The sequence below is a fragment of the Coffea arabica genome, chromosome 3c (assembly GCF_036785885.1).
Source record: "Coffea arabica cultivar ET-39 chromosome 3c, Coffea Arabica ET-39 HiFi, whole genome shotgun sequence".
Taxonomy (NCBI): Eukaryota; Viridiplantae; Streptophyta; class Magnoliopsida; order Gentianales; family Rubiaceae; genus Coffea; species Coffea arabica.
The window spans coordinates 29,918,315-29,935,391 of NC_092314.1; positions in this window are offsets into that span (position 1 = coordinate 29,918,315).

Below are 17,077 nucleotides of genomic sequence, written 5' to 3' on the forward strand. Positions count from 1 at the left end.
TACATGGTAATATAACTTCGTTATATTTTTAAAGAGACTCGTTTCAAAAATTAATTTTCTGGAGCGCGTTTAGTAAAAATAGTGAATAGTGCTTGGAGATTTTTTCCGCGTAGGAGCACAATAAGCTTGGAATATTGGAGACTTGTACTATGGTCCTAAAATAGGTAATCTTATGAATAAATACTCAAGTGATAGTTAGTAGTGCAATCGTTATAAGAATTTCTCGGAAGTTTCGCGTTATAGCGTTAAAATTGACGGTACGCGTTTTCATACGCGCGACTTTATTTGAGGGACTTTAGACCCTTATTTCGGGACAATTAAGAGTGAATAATACTTTCATGAATATAAATGCATTGGAGGTTCAGTGCACTAGTGAACCAAACGCGCGAGAAAATCGAGCCTAAAACGTGCCAAACGAGCCCTAATAAGAGTTGACTTTGGAGTGAATGTGCACCACTCATATAATCTTCTCTTGGAAGCTAAAAGAAATCTGATCACTCTCCATCTTCTCTCACCTAGCAGCCGGCCAACACCCCCCTCTCACTCACTCTCTTGCTTCACAAATTCCTTCATCAAATCAACCCAAAACCTCAACCAATCTTCACCAAACTTGAAGATCATCTAGCAAACTACTTGGAGGTGGGATTTAGCTAACTAAAGGGCTGCATTTTCACGGTTTCTTGGAGCTCTTGAGGGCCAAAAATTTCTGGGTTAAGGCACTAAGGAGGTATAACTTCATCCTACACCTTAAACTTGGATTATGATGGTAGAAATGCATCTTTAAGCTATTGCATGTGTATGGATGGCTTGATATGGTTGTAAAATGTGAAAGTGGGCTCTTTGTATTCCCACACTTGGGTTGTTGTTGCTGATTAGAGGATTAATGTTGGATTTAATGGTAGTTTAGTGGTTAAAATGATGGATTTATGGAGTATTATTGTTGGAAACTCAAAGTTGAGGTCATGACAAGAAATTTCCGAAACTGCCCCTGTTTAGTTCGGCCACTATAAGGCCAATTTTTGGTGATTTATTGGCACGAACCTGATGTTTATATGTTATATTATATGTGTAAAAATTTTCGTTGGAAAACATTAACGTTTGGATGGGCAAATGAATTTATTCGTGAACTAGGCAAGCTGGAAAATTATTTTCGGGTAACCCTGTCCAGCGGTAGCATTTTGGCCATAACTCTGTCCTCGGGTGTCAAAATCAAGTACCGTCAGTGGCGTTTGAAACTAGACATTCCTGGCTTTAATTTGAGATAAAATTCACGTTCTGATTCTTTGTGAGTGAGCCGAACCAAACATTTTAAGATGGCTGTTCTGTCTCTCGGATTTGCTGGAATGGTTTGTAGAGGCAGCAATTTGAGGCTCAATTTCGAGCTGGTTGCTTGCCAAATTTCAGAACGTTCTCTTCTGTGAACTTTTAGTCCTATGAATGTATTTTCTAACGCCATAAACCATGCCTCATTCTGAGTTAAATTGACTGAGTTGTGACTAAAACAAGTGGACTGCCCTGTTTTGGAAAAACGTAATATTTGGACTGATTTGGGACAAAAACTTGGGAGTGATCTTATTAATTGAAATGTTGATGCTAAACCATTATCAAAGGTATCATGGATGTATCTTAGACCTTTATTTCACCAATGAACCATGGTTGGATAGCTTTCTTGGTTAAACGATTTGGAATTTGGAAATGAAAGTCAAAAGGCAGATTGCCTTAGAATTTTTCCTGAACTTTGGTTGACTAATTAACTATCTTTCCGAAGGTATTTTTCCCTGAAATTTGATAGAGCGGTACCTTTCATATGGGAGTAAAACACTGTCAATTTTGGTACCAATCCAAGTTCGTTTCGATACCCAACTAAATTCCTAGTGTTGGAGGTTCAAATCTGGAAATTCTTCTCCAGTCTTGAATTTCCCCAACTTTGAGCTACCGTATCTCGGTACTCGAGACTCTGATTCTTGATTCGCTTGTTTTGTTATAAACCTCACTTGCAACACTACTTGAGTGACAAATTTCAGAGGCTGGTTTGTAACGTGTGAACCGTGCCGAATTTTCAAAGTTGGCCGAAATCCAACTTAATTCTGCCTTGTACGCCGAGTCTGTATCTTCAAGCTCTTTTTTGAGTACTTTCCACTTAGATTCATGGAAAGGTACCTTCTAAGAACTTTTAACACCTTCCAAAAGGTTTCCAACGGTATAAAGTTTACCAATTTTGGGCTTATATCGAGAGAGATATGAATTTTCAAAGATTTAGGATAAAATTGAAATTTCTCAAATTTCAAGGCAAAGGAGTTTTTCCAAAATTCTTAATTCTCTTAGTATTATTCAAACGTTTTGCCCTCGCTTTTCATGATAAAAACTCAAATAATATTGTACATAATAAAAGGCAAGTTGAACCTCGATTTGCGTGTAATTGAGGTTCATTTTGTGAAATATTCCTTAGATTGTACTAGTGTACAATCTTCCTTGACCAGTGGGTTATTTGTGTGATTATCCGCTATTAATTGCCAGGCGCACAAGGAGACCTTCAAGAGGATCTCACTGTGGACACTTGAACTCCCAGAAAATAATTCTTATTGAATTGCTCGGTGAGTGTCAAGTGTGTGAATCTTTGATACTTGCTTATTTGTGGTAATTGTTGGAAGTTTTAAAAATAAGGGCGGGTGCGTACTTTATCGCACTCGTTCTAATTTCAAAAGAATGATTGAAATGTATTGAATGAATGAATGAAATGCAATGTTATGTTAGGATTACATATGTCGTTGGAGTGAACCTCCTCGACTTTCAAATGAATGGGGGACGCCCAAACTCATAGGCCGACCTTGGACTCGAGCCGGCAATGGGCTTGGTCGGGGACTTGGGCGAGCCATGAGATAAATATAAGCTCGACCTAATGAGAGGTCTTGCTTGGCATACTCGTGGAGTATCGCCTTATAAATGACTTGTGGGCCCTTGTGGTGTACGGTGGACGGAAGGAAGTAAGTGGTGATCTACGGAAATGGAAATACCGACCCGGTTGACAGGAGGGTCAACGCGGGAAGGTATACGAATGACATCGGCAGAGCGAGTGGAACTTAGCTCCTGAGAGCTACTATATCCTTGAATTGTTTCTGATTACTTTTCCTACTTGAATGATTGATTATTGAAGGGACATGGTTTTATTTATTAAATTTGGGATTGCTATTTGAACAAAGTGCTTGCATGTGTGTTCTTGGCCTCACGAGCGTTTAGCTCACCCTATAGTTTTGTTTTCCTTAACAGGACCGAATCTTGGAGAAGTATGGAGAAACCCTTCGTTGTACTTTTGTTAAGACTCCTGCTATATTTTGACTAGGCTCTGGTTTGAGTTGTACTTTTGGAATTGAAATGTAAAAGTTTGGGCCCTGACGTGTATTTTGAATTTAAGACGTATTATGATTTCCGATGTAATGGTTACATGTTAAGTAACTTGTAAGCTTGAACGCTTCCGCATTATTGTATTCATGTTACTCTCTTCAAAGTGTTTAGTTCAGTTTTAAATTGAATGGAATTACTTGAGTCCTGGCGAGAGCTGGGCAGGCGTCCGCGGATACCATTTGGTTCACCTTGGGGAGATGTGGGGCGTCACAAATAGTCCATCTAGGTCAGAAGATTGACCCCAACTCACAAACGTCACCCCGAGCTACAAGCTCAAGGGGTTCAAACCCAAAATAATTCATTTAGACATGTCATGCATAAATATGCATGTAAATTAGGGTTTAGGTCGAGTGCGATGAAGTACACCCTCGCCTAGGTACCCTTTCATTCACCTTAAACACATAAGCAAATTATATACAAAACGGCCCGAATACTTACTCAAAGGACCAAGATAGCAAAAGTACGAAATCGCGTCGCGCAGGATAGTTAGTAGGCCCCACCAGCTCTGTCTAGCTCATCACCGTCTGAAATAGAAGATTGCATCACATTATATCACAAACGGCTACTAACATGCCTAAAACAAGCAAAACGGCAAAATTGGCACATGCAAGTGCGGAAACGGCATACGGAAACGGAAATGGCAGCATAATCGTTTTGCTGTCAAAAACTGTATCGAACACAATCAAAGCTACGAGTGTCGGATCAAAGTGCATGGGGTATCGTTGCAAAGCTAAGAGGAAGGGATACAATTTTCATGAAGACACTTTAATCTAGATCTGAATGGAAGCAGGTCGAAATTATGGAAAACAGTACCAGAAATTTGCATTTTAGGGGTGACGGACAGGGTTTGTTTGCTGGACCATAACTCACAGCTCACAAATCTAAATCAAGAAATTCTAAAGGCGTTGGAAAGCTAAGACATAAGGCTATAACCTTTGTATTTTGACCCAAAATTTAATCAGTACGGAGCATAGGGAAAAAGGGGTTCAAAATTCCTGTCAGAACTGTCCAAATTCGAAGGCAGTTCTGACAATTGATTTTGTTCTGACCATAACTGAAGCTACGGAACTCGAATTTGGATGCACTTTATACTGTTTCGAAACTAAGACCAAGATCTACATTTCTTATGAAGGGGTCAACACCCAGTTCGCACATTATCAAAACAGACAGAGCATGGTCAGAAGCAAAATTAAAAAACGTAACACAATCCAGTGTACAAAACAGGTGCAAGTTTTTTGGCTATAACTCGGGCTACACTGATCTGTTTGACCTGAAATGTTTCAGGCACCTTAAGGACTTAAGAAGCTACAACTTTTATGTTTTGAAAAACTTTTGAATCAGCACGCAGCATAAAGAAAAATAGGACTTAAGTTCGGATTTGTGGATTGCCCTGTTCCAGTTTTGTCGGTTTCAAACATCGCAAACGCATGGTCCGTTGCTACGATTCTTATACAAGTTTTCCAAGCAAACTCATACTAAATAAACACACATAAATCACCTCCTATTTGCCCTACAAGAAAAACCGAAATTCCTTTCTCCAATTTCATCCCAAGACTTACCCAATACTAACCATAATCTAGGTGCTAATCCTACTAACTTTACTAGTTTCACCACCTAATTAACCAAACTCTAATCACTTAAGCCCTAACCTAACCAAACTAACTTTCCTTTGAATTAGGGTTTCATGACAAATCTGGAATTTACTACTTGCCAACCATACAAGTGAAATTAATACATCAAAGATGCCATCAACAAGCCAAAATCCAACCAAACCAACTCTATAAATCATGAATCAAGAAACCCTACCTTTTCCTCCTAGCCTTTACCAAAATCAGCAATATAACCATCAAAATAAGCCATAAAACTACTCCATAACATCATACAACCCATAAAAATGCATAATCACAACAAAAGCATCACTTTCATGGTTTCAAGACTTAATCACCAAGAGTTATCTTTCAAATCAAATGATTTACCTTCAATCCAACCTTGTTGATGATTAACCCACAACGATCAAGTAGCAAAGATGTTATCTTAAACTCCAAGACCAAGATGGAAGCTAGAAGAAATTGAACTTGGAAGAACTTTCCCTTTCTCTCTAGCTCTCTCTCTCTCGGCCTCTCACTCTCTCTTTCTTTTTAGTTTATTTTGTTTTGTTTCTTATGATTATCTTGCATAAGAAGATGACACATATAAGTCAAAGCCATGGAGGATATTTTCCATCCTAACCAATCACATAAAAGTTCCTCAATTGCCCTTTTAACCCCTTGCACTCCAACTTTACATTAAATCAACTCTAGCCCTTAAACATTTATTTTCTCTTTCTTACTCCTTTTCCCCTCAAACATTTATAATCTTTCAATTAACTCCATAGGTTACTAACTTAATCTAATCCAAAACACTTGACCACACATAATTACTTTACTAATCACCCTCCTACATTAATCACCTATACTTAAACATACTTTATCCCACATAAAAGCAATTAAACAATAACCTTTTTGTCAAGGGCAAAATTAGGGTTTAAACCCAACTTAAAACTTCTAATAAATCATAACACTAGAGGTTTTACTTATTTAGGGTTTCTAACCTTCTTAAACTTATTTAACCTATATAAAATGGATCAAATCCTATACTTACCTACACTAAAACACACACTAGCATAACTAACTTTAACCACCACTCGAACTTATGATTAATACAAAAACTAGGGTTTCAATCCTAACCCCAACTCAGGGTTTTCGAATTAGTCCCAAAACCTAATGTTACCGCACAAATAATGAATATAATCTAATATCAAACTTAAGAACTGACCGGGGTCTCACAACCTCCCGCACTCAGAATAATTTCGTCCTCGAAATTGATACCTTTGTTCGTGAACCATAATTGCAGGGTTTACAAGCATACGTGTCGTCAGGGTCTATTAAACACTTGCGGCGTGCCGATAAGAAAGGGCATACCTTCGATGCCCCGCCGAAGGGTCAAACACCTCTTGTTGACCCATTGCATATACTCTAGCGAGTCCTTTGGGTCGATTTTTGTATATCTCAGTTCATAACTTTTGATGATTACAAAACAATTGGGTGCTACTAACATACTTTGAAGAGTTCATTTCAGGATTTGAAAAAAAAAAACTAGACCAAAGACTTGAAGCTAAAACTGGATCAAGGTTTGTCAAATTACTGAAATTGCTGTCGGACGCACAAAAAGACCATATCGGACGGCTGACAACCATTGAGTAACTTCGGACGCATGAAGAACTCACACTCGGACGTCCGAAGGTAATGTGTCAAAACATCTATGATCACTGACCTCGTTCAGACACACAAAATCAGAGCATCAGACGTCCGACAAACGTTGCTGCTCTTCGGAAGCAAAACACTGGAGCATCGGACGTCCGAAAGAAATAAAGAAGGATTTGCAAGTTTACTTTCGGACGTATACTGTGGAGGGACCGGATGTCCTAAGGATTGCAAGAAATCATTTTGAACTCACTGTCTTCGTTCGGACGCAGAAATTCAGAGCACCGGACATTCGACACTACCAACGGCTAGTTAACCTTCCAGTTACCTTCTATCCGTTGACAGCATTAATTGAAGAATTTTTTGGTCTCCTATAAATAAGGATTAGTCAACTCCTCAAAACAACTTTGACACATTAAGTCTACATCAGATCTTGAGTGATTCAAGTGTGTGAATACTCCAAAAAGAAGATTTGTACTCTTAGTTGTGTAATCTCCTTTTAGTTTTTCAAGTGTGATTCTATTTTTTCAATAGTGTAGCTTTGCGAGGGTTATCCGTGCGATTGTAAAACTTCCTTGCTTGATCAGGTGAGACTTGAGGCAAGGAGGAAGTGATCCCTCATTTCTACACAAGAGATTGGTTGAAAGTTGATCATATTGAAGAAGCTTGATATATATAAAGTGACATTCAAACTTAGTCAAGTTTGAAGTTTGGTTTGCATGTCCATCCCTTCATTTACTGTCCCGCTATATATATATACATATATATATTGCTTACCTGTTTTACTCACAAATTACTTGTGCTAATCCTTCAACTGCTTTTCAGTGAGGTCCTCTTGAAAAAGAAAACTAGGTCGAAAAGAAAAGGAGGTGACTCATATCTTGGCTTGTTTTTAGATAACCTAATTCACCCCCCTCTTAGGTTGTTTTCGATCCTTACAATTGGTATCAGAGCTTGGTCTCCTTGAAATTAAGCTCAATCGGCTTGGGAGTAAAAATGACAACCAACAATGCCATGTTCTTTGAGGGACAATCTGTCACCAGACCTCCTATGTTCAGTGGGTCAAACTATGTGAGTTGGAAGGAGAGGATGATCATTTTCTTATAATCTATCGATATTGAGTTATGGTTTATTGTTAATAAAGGTCCGTTTGATGCCTCTACTATTGATGTAGAGACAAACAGGCCGAGACAAAAAACAAGAAGGGAACTAACTGCTGAAGATAGAACTCATCTCACTCTGAATGCCAAAGCGATGAATGTACTGTACAGTGCTTTAGACTCAAACGAATCTGTTAGAGTCAAGGGCTTCAAATCTGCAAAAGAAATTTGGGACAAACTTCGAGAAATACACGAAGGTAGGGAAAATGTGAGAGAACAGAAGAAATCCATTCTGGTCTCAAAGTATGAATCCTTTAAGATGGAACCTCACGAAAACATTGACAAGATGTATTGCAGATTCAATGATCTTATTAAGGATTTAGAAGTTCTTGATAAAGATTACTCTCTTGGTGAGAAAAATAGAAAAATTCTGAATGCTCTATCAAAGAATTGAGAGAGTAAAGTAACTGCCATTGAGGAAGCCAAAGATCTGAACACTTTATCTATTGAATCCCTTATAAATTCACTAACCTCTTACGAGCTAAAACTCAAGTCTAAGGTGCAGAAAGAAGAAGACACAAGAATTAGAAAGAGCATTGCTCTGAAGACTTCACAAGAAGAAGATGATACAATCTCTCTGGATGAAGATGACATGGAAGGTGATGATAGTGACATTGCACTCATCACACAAGGCTTCAAAAGAATATTCAATAAGAGAAGATTTAGGAAAGGAGGACATAGCAATTCCTTTCAAAATCAGTTCAACAACTTCAGAAATAAAGGAAAGCTGGAATTTAATAAAAAGCAAAAGGATAAGTGCTTTGAATGCGGCCAACCTGGTCACTATGCAAATGACTGTCTAATGAAGAAAAAGAAGGAGAACAAGAGTGAACGAAAACCAAAATTCAATAATTTTCAGATCACCTGGAATGACTGCAATTCAGAAGGAGAAATAGAGGAAGATGAGGAATCTGCCCAAGTGGCTTTCATGGCCATTGGAGATGAAGAGGCAACCCAATGTAACTCTCAAACTGATAGCGATAGTGAGTCTGATGTTGATATTAATTCTTTCCTAGAAAAAATGCATAACAGCTTAAAAAAATCCTATGCTAGAAACAAGGAACTAAAACAGAAAATTAGCTTTCTGATACAAGACAATGCAAATCTTTTTCAACAAAACAAGTGTCTTAAGCATGAAAATGAGAACCTGAAAAGGATTGAAACTGATGTGTTTGCTGAACTTAACAAAAAGAAAAATTTCTGTGACATACTCAGAAGTGAACAATGCAACCTAAAAAGGAGGATGGATGATTTATGTCAATTGTTACATCATATGAAACAGAACCGCCTTCAAAAGAATGATATTGAACCTCACCTTAACATTCATCAGATAATACTGAATCAAAATGCAAATGAGTTTGCTATCCATAAGAGAAGGCAAATCAGATTCATTAAACCTGTCTATTTGATTGATCCAATGACAGTATGCAACTTTTGTTGTCAATTTGGTCACATGAATAGCAACTATTATGTTAAGATAAATATGAGAAATGGAATGAGATGCATGTGGGTTATTAGACATAATGCTAACCATGATGGACCCAAAAAGTAATGGGTACCAAACATTATATTGTGGACTATTGTATAGGTGAACCTGGTGAACACTGTTAAAGAATCAAAATGGTTCATAGATAGTGGATGCTCAAGACATATGACTGGCGATGCATCACAGTTCATCAAGCTCAAGCCAAAAACAAGTGGAAAGGTTACTTTTGGAGACGATAATAAAGCCAAAACTGTTGGCATTGGTGATGTTGGTAAGAATGGTCAGACTTTTGTTCATAATGTTCTTTTAGTCGACAACCTGAGTTACAATTTGCTAAATGTTAGTCAATTATGTGATAGGAACCTGCTCGTTTTATTTAAGAAACATGAATGCCTTGTTCTTGACTCAAAGTTTAACATTGTTTTCAAAGGAAAAAGAGTTAATGACATTTATGTGGTGATTCTTGAAAAAGTTGATGTTTCCAGCCTTAGTTGTCTCAAAGTAGCAATTGAGGATCCTTGGTTGTGGCACAAAAGGCTTTGTCACTTCAATATGGATTTGTTACAAGAAATTTCCAAAAAGGACCTGGTTAGAGGACTTCCAAAACTCAATTTTTGTAAAGATCTCATTTGTGATGCTTGCTGTCGCGCCCCATTTTTTGATAAAATAAAATTTGGTTTACAAAATGTATTGGTGATTTAAAAGAAAAATGGGTCTAAATGGGACTTTTGAAAATGCGACGATTTGACCCAAGAAAAATAGTTCAAAAAGGGTTTGAAAAATGGAGTCGCCACTTGGTATAGAGTTAGGGTGTACCAAGTCACCCAAAAAAAGTGAATTTTTTAAGGAAAAAAGTAAGAAAACCCTTTTGAACAACTCCTAGTCCACGCAAACAAAGGAAAAGGTTCGGGAGTCACATTTGACGAAGGGGAAGGCAAGGATAAAATCCAAGGCACCCCTTCGACCTAGCCAAGGCTAGTTGCGTTGATTTAATCAAAGATTTTCTTGTTTTAACCAAAGAATTTATTACATTTGGATGCACTACATGAATGCAAACCCTAGACCTAGGGGTATTGGGGGAAATTTCCCTTCAAAGGTTGAATGGTGCCAATCACATTAATTGTGAAGCCCAATAACGATCCTTTTGAAGAGGCCACGAATAATGCGAGTGGGATGCAAATGAATGGAATGCATGTATGCAATGTGAGGACATGAGTTTGAAAAAGTAATAAAAGACAATAATATGTAAGTGAAAATGTGCACGTGAGTGGGCAAGGTGCGGTATGTGAAATGATAATATGAAGTGCATGTGTGCAAGTGATGATAAAAGTGTTCGTGTGCAAGTGAAGGGATAAAAGGTGTACGTGTGCAAATGAAGGGATAAAAGGTGTACGTGTGCAAATGGAGGGATAAAAGGTATACGTGTGCAAATGGGAGGAAAAAATGAAAGTGTAATGATAGAGTGGATGCATGAACCTAGGGAATTCATGCATAATGGGTACGGGGAGACCTAAATCGTGACTCAATTTGCCCTTTGATAGAGAGAATACAAGCGTGTTAAGGCTTAGAAAAAGCCACACTCGTCTATATCCCATATTTAAGGGGACTCTCAAGCAAATGAACCCTATAACTAGCATGAAATGCAAAAATCCTAAAATGGAGGGAAAAGGGGTTCGAGGATCATGCCAAATGATAAAACTAAGGAAAATGCGTGATATGTGGTGAACAAACAAATGATGTACTAACAAGAAAAAAACCCTAAGGGTCTAGCGTTGGACTAGCCCATTCTATGAATTCCGACTAGCGTTGGACTAGTGGAAACGATAAAAGAAGCCACAACTAGCGTTGGACTAGTGTGGTGACGTACATTCATCCATTCCATTCATCCACACTATGGAAAGCAAGTAGACATATCAAATACTCATAAACACGTAGCACGTAACATTTAGCAGGCTCGACTAGATGCAAGGCCCTAATAAAGCAAGTAACAAGTAACACATAGGCATGCAACCAAGCTAATGAACTTACTACATTCACTAACTAAAACAAAAGGGGAAAGGGAAAATGGACCAAATTGCTCGCCACAGCCCTATCTATTACAAGCCAAGAGGTGTACACATACCCCATTTAAAAGAATAATTTAATAAAAGCAAGAAGGAATGAAATAATGGAACTAAAGAATGGTAATGAAAGCAAATTAGGCATGCGATTCACACTTAGCACATTGGATCACATAGGAGAGACAAAAGGGATAAAAGAAATTATACCTCCCTTGAAATGAAGCTCTAATGGAGTGAAATCAACTTATTTACCCTCCAAAATAATAAAGGAGTCAAGGTACCAATTTATTTGGCAAATAATCACAAAGGATAAAAAATAAACATGAATTTGAACCAATTAAATCATGTCAACGACCCACATTTAAGAAGTCAAAAGAAAAAAGGACTTGATTGCAAAAATTAATAAAGTCTTGGGGTCAAAATTAAAGAAAAATAAAGTTAAGGGACCTAATTGCAATTAAATTAAGGACCGAATTGAAAGTAGTTGAAAATATCCAGGGCCACAGTAAAGTTAAAGGAAAATACAGGGACTGATCTGCAAAATAGTTTTCTGGTTTCTTAATGGATCAAACCGTTGGGCCATTTCCTTTATTTGTTTGGGCCAAAGCTTCCCAGCCCAACGGACATCCAAAACAAAAGAGAATGGGCCATTTCATTAAATTGACTCAAAGAAAAATCCAACAAACCTGATGGGCTTTGATTCTCTAGCCCAAGCCAAAACCCAAAAAGAAATAAACTAAATCCATTTTTACAAACCCAATCAAATAGAATTACCCACAAAACTTAAACCATAATACTAAACCTAATAAACATGAACAAATCAACAAAAATATTAAACCACAATTATGGTCTAAATTCCAGAATTAATCTGTCCAGAAAACCATATAAAATATGCAAACAGAGGACTAAGCTCAAAAGAATGAAATTAGTTCAGCTTTTCCAATTTTTGGGGTCACATCAGAACAGGGGGGAACTCGAGGGGTTCATATGCAACAAAACAGGGATCCAATTGAAGGAATTACAATAGCTTTGGGGGGCAAATATGAAGTTCCGAGACTTCTTTGGGGTTAAATTACAAAGAAATGGGAAATGGGGGGACTGAAATTGTAAATCAGAAAATAATCATCTTCTCCAAATTGGTTCAACGTTCACTGCTATTTCATTCCTCTTCGCAACCAGAAAATTCAACTTCGGACTCCAATCAACAAAACAAAACAAAAGCAAAACAAATGACTCTCACATGAATCCCCTCGCATGCCATTTTATGTCATGAATTTAAATCCATACAAGAGGAACACCAAACAAACGAGAAACGGAGCAGATTGCCAAAACAAACGGACGCCCAAACAAACCCATTCGAATCAATTATTGTGACAAGCATGAAACAGTCGAACGTATATAAATCAGAAATTAATCCATTCTTCAAGCCGAACTTTCAATGAGGCATTCTGTCGAACAACAAACGGCCATTAAAAAACTTCACCAATTTCTCACCCAATTGACATGAATCAGCACCCAAAATTTCGTCAAATGCAAGAAAACTCCAGTCCAATCGACATTCAAAGCATACATACTTCCAATTAGTGAATAATTCAACAGAGAAATGGCTACAAGCCACAACGTGAAAAATAAAACATGCCTCGGAAACTTACATGAAAACTGAAATTTGAAGGGTGATGGTGGCTTACCGTTTGTTTCTTGGTAAAAATTTTGCGGGTGCTGATGTCGGATTCGGTTGCTTGGGCGGGTGGTTGGCCACTTGTTTGTGTCGGCAGAGGGCGGAGCTTGAACTATGATGGAAGAAGCGATGAAGCTGGCGTCGCGCGTGACGGAAGAGGGCGGCAAAAGCTTCCCGCGAACGGCAGTTCCAGCTGCTCTGCCTCCTCAGTCGCAAGCTCTTTGTCCGCTGCTATCCTTTATTTCTCTGTTTCCTCTTCTTTTGTTCTCCATTTTTCCCTCTTTTCAGTCCAAAATCTTCCCCCTTTTCCTCTGTTTTTCCTCTAATCTTCCTACTGCTGAAACTCTCTCGCTCGGTTCCCCAATTTCGCCCTCAATTCTCGCCTTTTGTCCCTGTGTCCGCTGCCCCTCTGTTTTTCGGTTCCTTGCCCGTTCTCTGTTCTCTGATTGTTTTTTTCCTAAAGCCTCGCCGCCCTCAGCTTCCCTCTCGGCTCCCCCAATTCTCCGTAGCCTTTCTTTTTTTACTTTTATCTTTTGCTGCCTCTTTCTTTGTTGTTTTGTTTTGCCGTAGCTCCCCTGTTCTTTTCCATTTGCTCGGCGCTTTTTCACGGCCGAAAGCCTCTCCCCTCAATCCAAATTCCCAGCTCCCCCTTCCCGGCTCTCTGTTTTTCTTCTTTTCTTCCCTAGTCCGCCGTCCCCTTTTTGCTCTCAGCCGGAGCCTTCCCTCTTTTTCCTCCTTTGTGTTTCTGCTATTTTCTCAGCCGAAGCCCCCTCTCGGTTCTTCCCTCTGCTGTTTTTCTTTTTTCCGTTGTGTTTTTCCTTGGTCAAAAACCTCCGCCCAAAAAAAAAAAAAAAAAAAAAACTCTGTTTTCTCTTTTTTTCTGTTTTTTTTTCTCTGCCCCCCGTAGCTTGTTTCTTCCTTTTTTCCTTTTTTGTTTCCCAAAATTCCCTAAGCTCCACCAGTGTCCTTGACACCTACCCCTCTATACACTTGTCCTATAATTCCTTAGACACTTGTCTAATGATTATTTTGTACACTTGTCCAACATGCACACTTCCACCTATCCCCGCATTTTCTTTCTTTTTCATTTTCTCTTTTTCTTTTGTTTTTCCTGAAATTTAATGTGAAGCCAAAAATACACTAGAACAAAAATAAAATAAATAACAATAAAAAATAAAATAATAATAATAATAATAATAATAATAATAAAAATAAAATAATAATAATAAGAAATGAAAAACCTAAAATTGAGACAAATGAAACTAAGATGAAATTAATTTAAAAAATCAAAAATTTGGTGTCTACACTTGCCAATTTGGAAAACAAGTCAAGGTATCTTTTAAACCAAAAAAACGTGTTTCTACCTCAAAGCCCTTAGAACTCCTACATCTTGATCTCTTTGGTCCAACTCAAACCACAAGCCTTGGTGGCAAGAGATTCTGTTTTGTTGTTGTTGATGACTATTCTAGATACACTTGGGTGATGTTTCTTGCACATAAAGATGATGCTTTCAAAAACTTTACTTCTCTGTTTGCCAAGATTCAAAATCTGATTGGTTTGAAAATCAAAAAAATAAGAAGTGACAATGGCACAGAATTTCATTTTTGTGGATTTCCAGAATTTTGTGACAACAATGGCATTACACATGAACTTTCTATTGCTAGAGTACCTCAGCAAAATGGAGTGGTTGAGATGAAAAATAGAACTCTTCAAGAAGCTGCTAGAACCATGCTCAGTGAATGCAATTTGTCAAAGTACTTTTGGGCTGAAACTATAAACACTGCATGCTATACTATGAATAGAGTCCTCTTAAGACCAATCTTGAACAAGACTTCATATGAGCTGTTGTTTGATAAAAAACCTGTAGTTGGTTATTTTAAAGTTTTTGGTTACAAATGCTTCATTCTGACCATCAAGAAGCATCTTGGTAAGTTTGATAAAAAATCTGATGAGGGGATCTTCTTGGGATATTGTGAAAACAAGAGAGACTTTAGAGTTTATAATCGTAGAACTCTGGTTATAGAAGAAGTTATACATATCACTTTTGATGAATCTAATGGTGACACTTCCATGAGTTGCAGTGAAGATGATGATATAGGTGTTCGAGAAGAATTAAAGAAGCTAACAATCAGCAATCAAGGCACAGCTCCATTAGAAAATAATTCAAAGGAAGATGAAAATCAAGACAGTCCTGCTAGAGAAGACAATGGCAGTGACACTGGAATTCCTAATGATCTTCCAAGAGCCTGGAAATTCGTCCAAAATCATCCCAAGGAACTTACCATTGGGGATCCATCTGAAAAGGTCAGAACACGTTCCTCCTCTAGACAATTAATAGATAACTTTGCATTGGTCTCACATTTTGAGCCCAAAAATGTTGTTGATGCATTGAAAGATGAGAACTGGATTTTAGCCATGGAAGAGGAGTTAAATCATTTTGAAAGAAACAAAGTTTGGACATTAGTAGCTAGACCACAAGATCACCCCATCATTGGCACTAAGTGGGTATTTAGAAACAAAATGAATGACAAAGGCGAGGTAGTTAGAAATAAGACCAGATTGGTAGCTAAGGGATGTCGCGCCCCATTTTTTAATAAATAAATAAATAAATGGTTTAAAAAAATGTATTTTTTGATTCAATTTTTTTATTGGAAAATGAATTTTGATTTAAAAGAAAAATGGGTCTAAATGGGGGTTTGAGAATGCGACGATTTTACCCAAAATGTAGTTTAAAAAGGGTTTTTGAAATCAAAATCGGAGTCGCCACTTGGTAATGAGTTAAGGTGTACCAAGTCACCTAAAAATGAATTTTTAAAGAAAAATAGGAAAAAGTAGTAAGAAACCCCTTTTAAAAGACTCCTAGCCCACGTAAACTAACGAAAAAGGTTCGGGAGTCACATTTGACGAAGGGGAAGGCAAGGATAAAAATCCAAGGCACCCCTTTGACCTAGCCAAGGCTAGTTGCGTGATTTAATTAAAGACTTTCTTGTTTTAACCAAAGAATTTATTACATTTGGATGTACTACATGGATGCAAAAACCTAGACCTAGGGGACATGGGGGAAATTTCTCTTCAAAGGTTGAGTGGTGCCAATCACATTAATTGTGAAGCCCAATAATGATCCTTTGGAGAGGTCACACATAATCCTAAATGACGTAAAATGAGTGGAATGCATGCCATGTGAAAACGTGAGTTTGTGTGAAGTGAGAAAAGTAATAAAAATAATAAGATGTAAGTGGAGGTGTGCAAATGTATTTACAAGGTAAGGTGAGTAAAGTAACAACGTGAAAATGTATGTGAGATAACATAAAGTGCATGTGTGCGAGTGATGTTATAAAAGTGTGAGTATTTGAGTGAAAACGTGCAAAAGTAGTGTGAAGTGAGAATGTGGAGAAAGGGTTAGAATATAAAGTAGAAGTGTATGTGATAGCGAATGAGTAAAATGCATGAATCCTATAGGAATGCATCAAGACGGGAACGGGGAGTCCTAACTTTGTGACTTCAATTTTCCCTTTGATTAGAAAGGAGAACTAGCGTGCTAAGGCTATTTTGTAGCCAAACTCGCTCGTTTCCCTTATCGAAAGGGGACTCTCAAGCAAATGTACCCTATAACTAGCATGAGATGCAAAAACCTAAAATGAGGGGAAAAGGGGTTTGAGGAGCATGCCAAATGATAAAAACTAAGGAAAATGCATGAAATGAAGTGAAACATGCAAGTATGGACTCACGGGAGAAATCCCTAAGGGTCTAGCGTTGGACTAGCCCATTCTATGAATTCCTACTAGCGTTGGACTAGTGGAAACGTACATTCATCCATCACATTCATTCATGGCTATGGAAAGCAAGTAGACATACAAATCACCTATAAACACGTAGCACATAACACTTAGCATGCTCGACTAAATGCAAGAACCTATTAAAGCGAATTAACACATAGCAACAAAAGCAAACAATCAAGCTAATGAACCTATTACATTTGCTAGCTAGGCACATGTCTTCAATAGGTCTTCATCAAGTGCTCTCCAAGCCCTATCTATTACAAGCCAAGA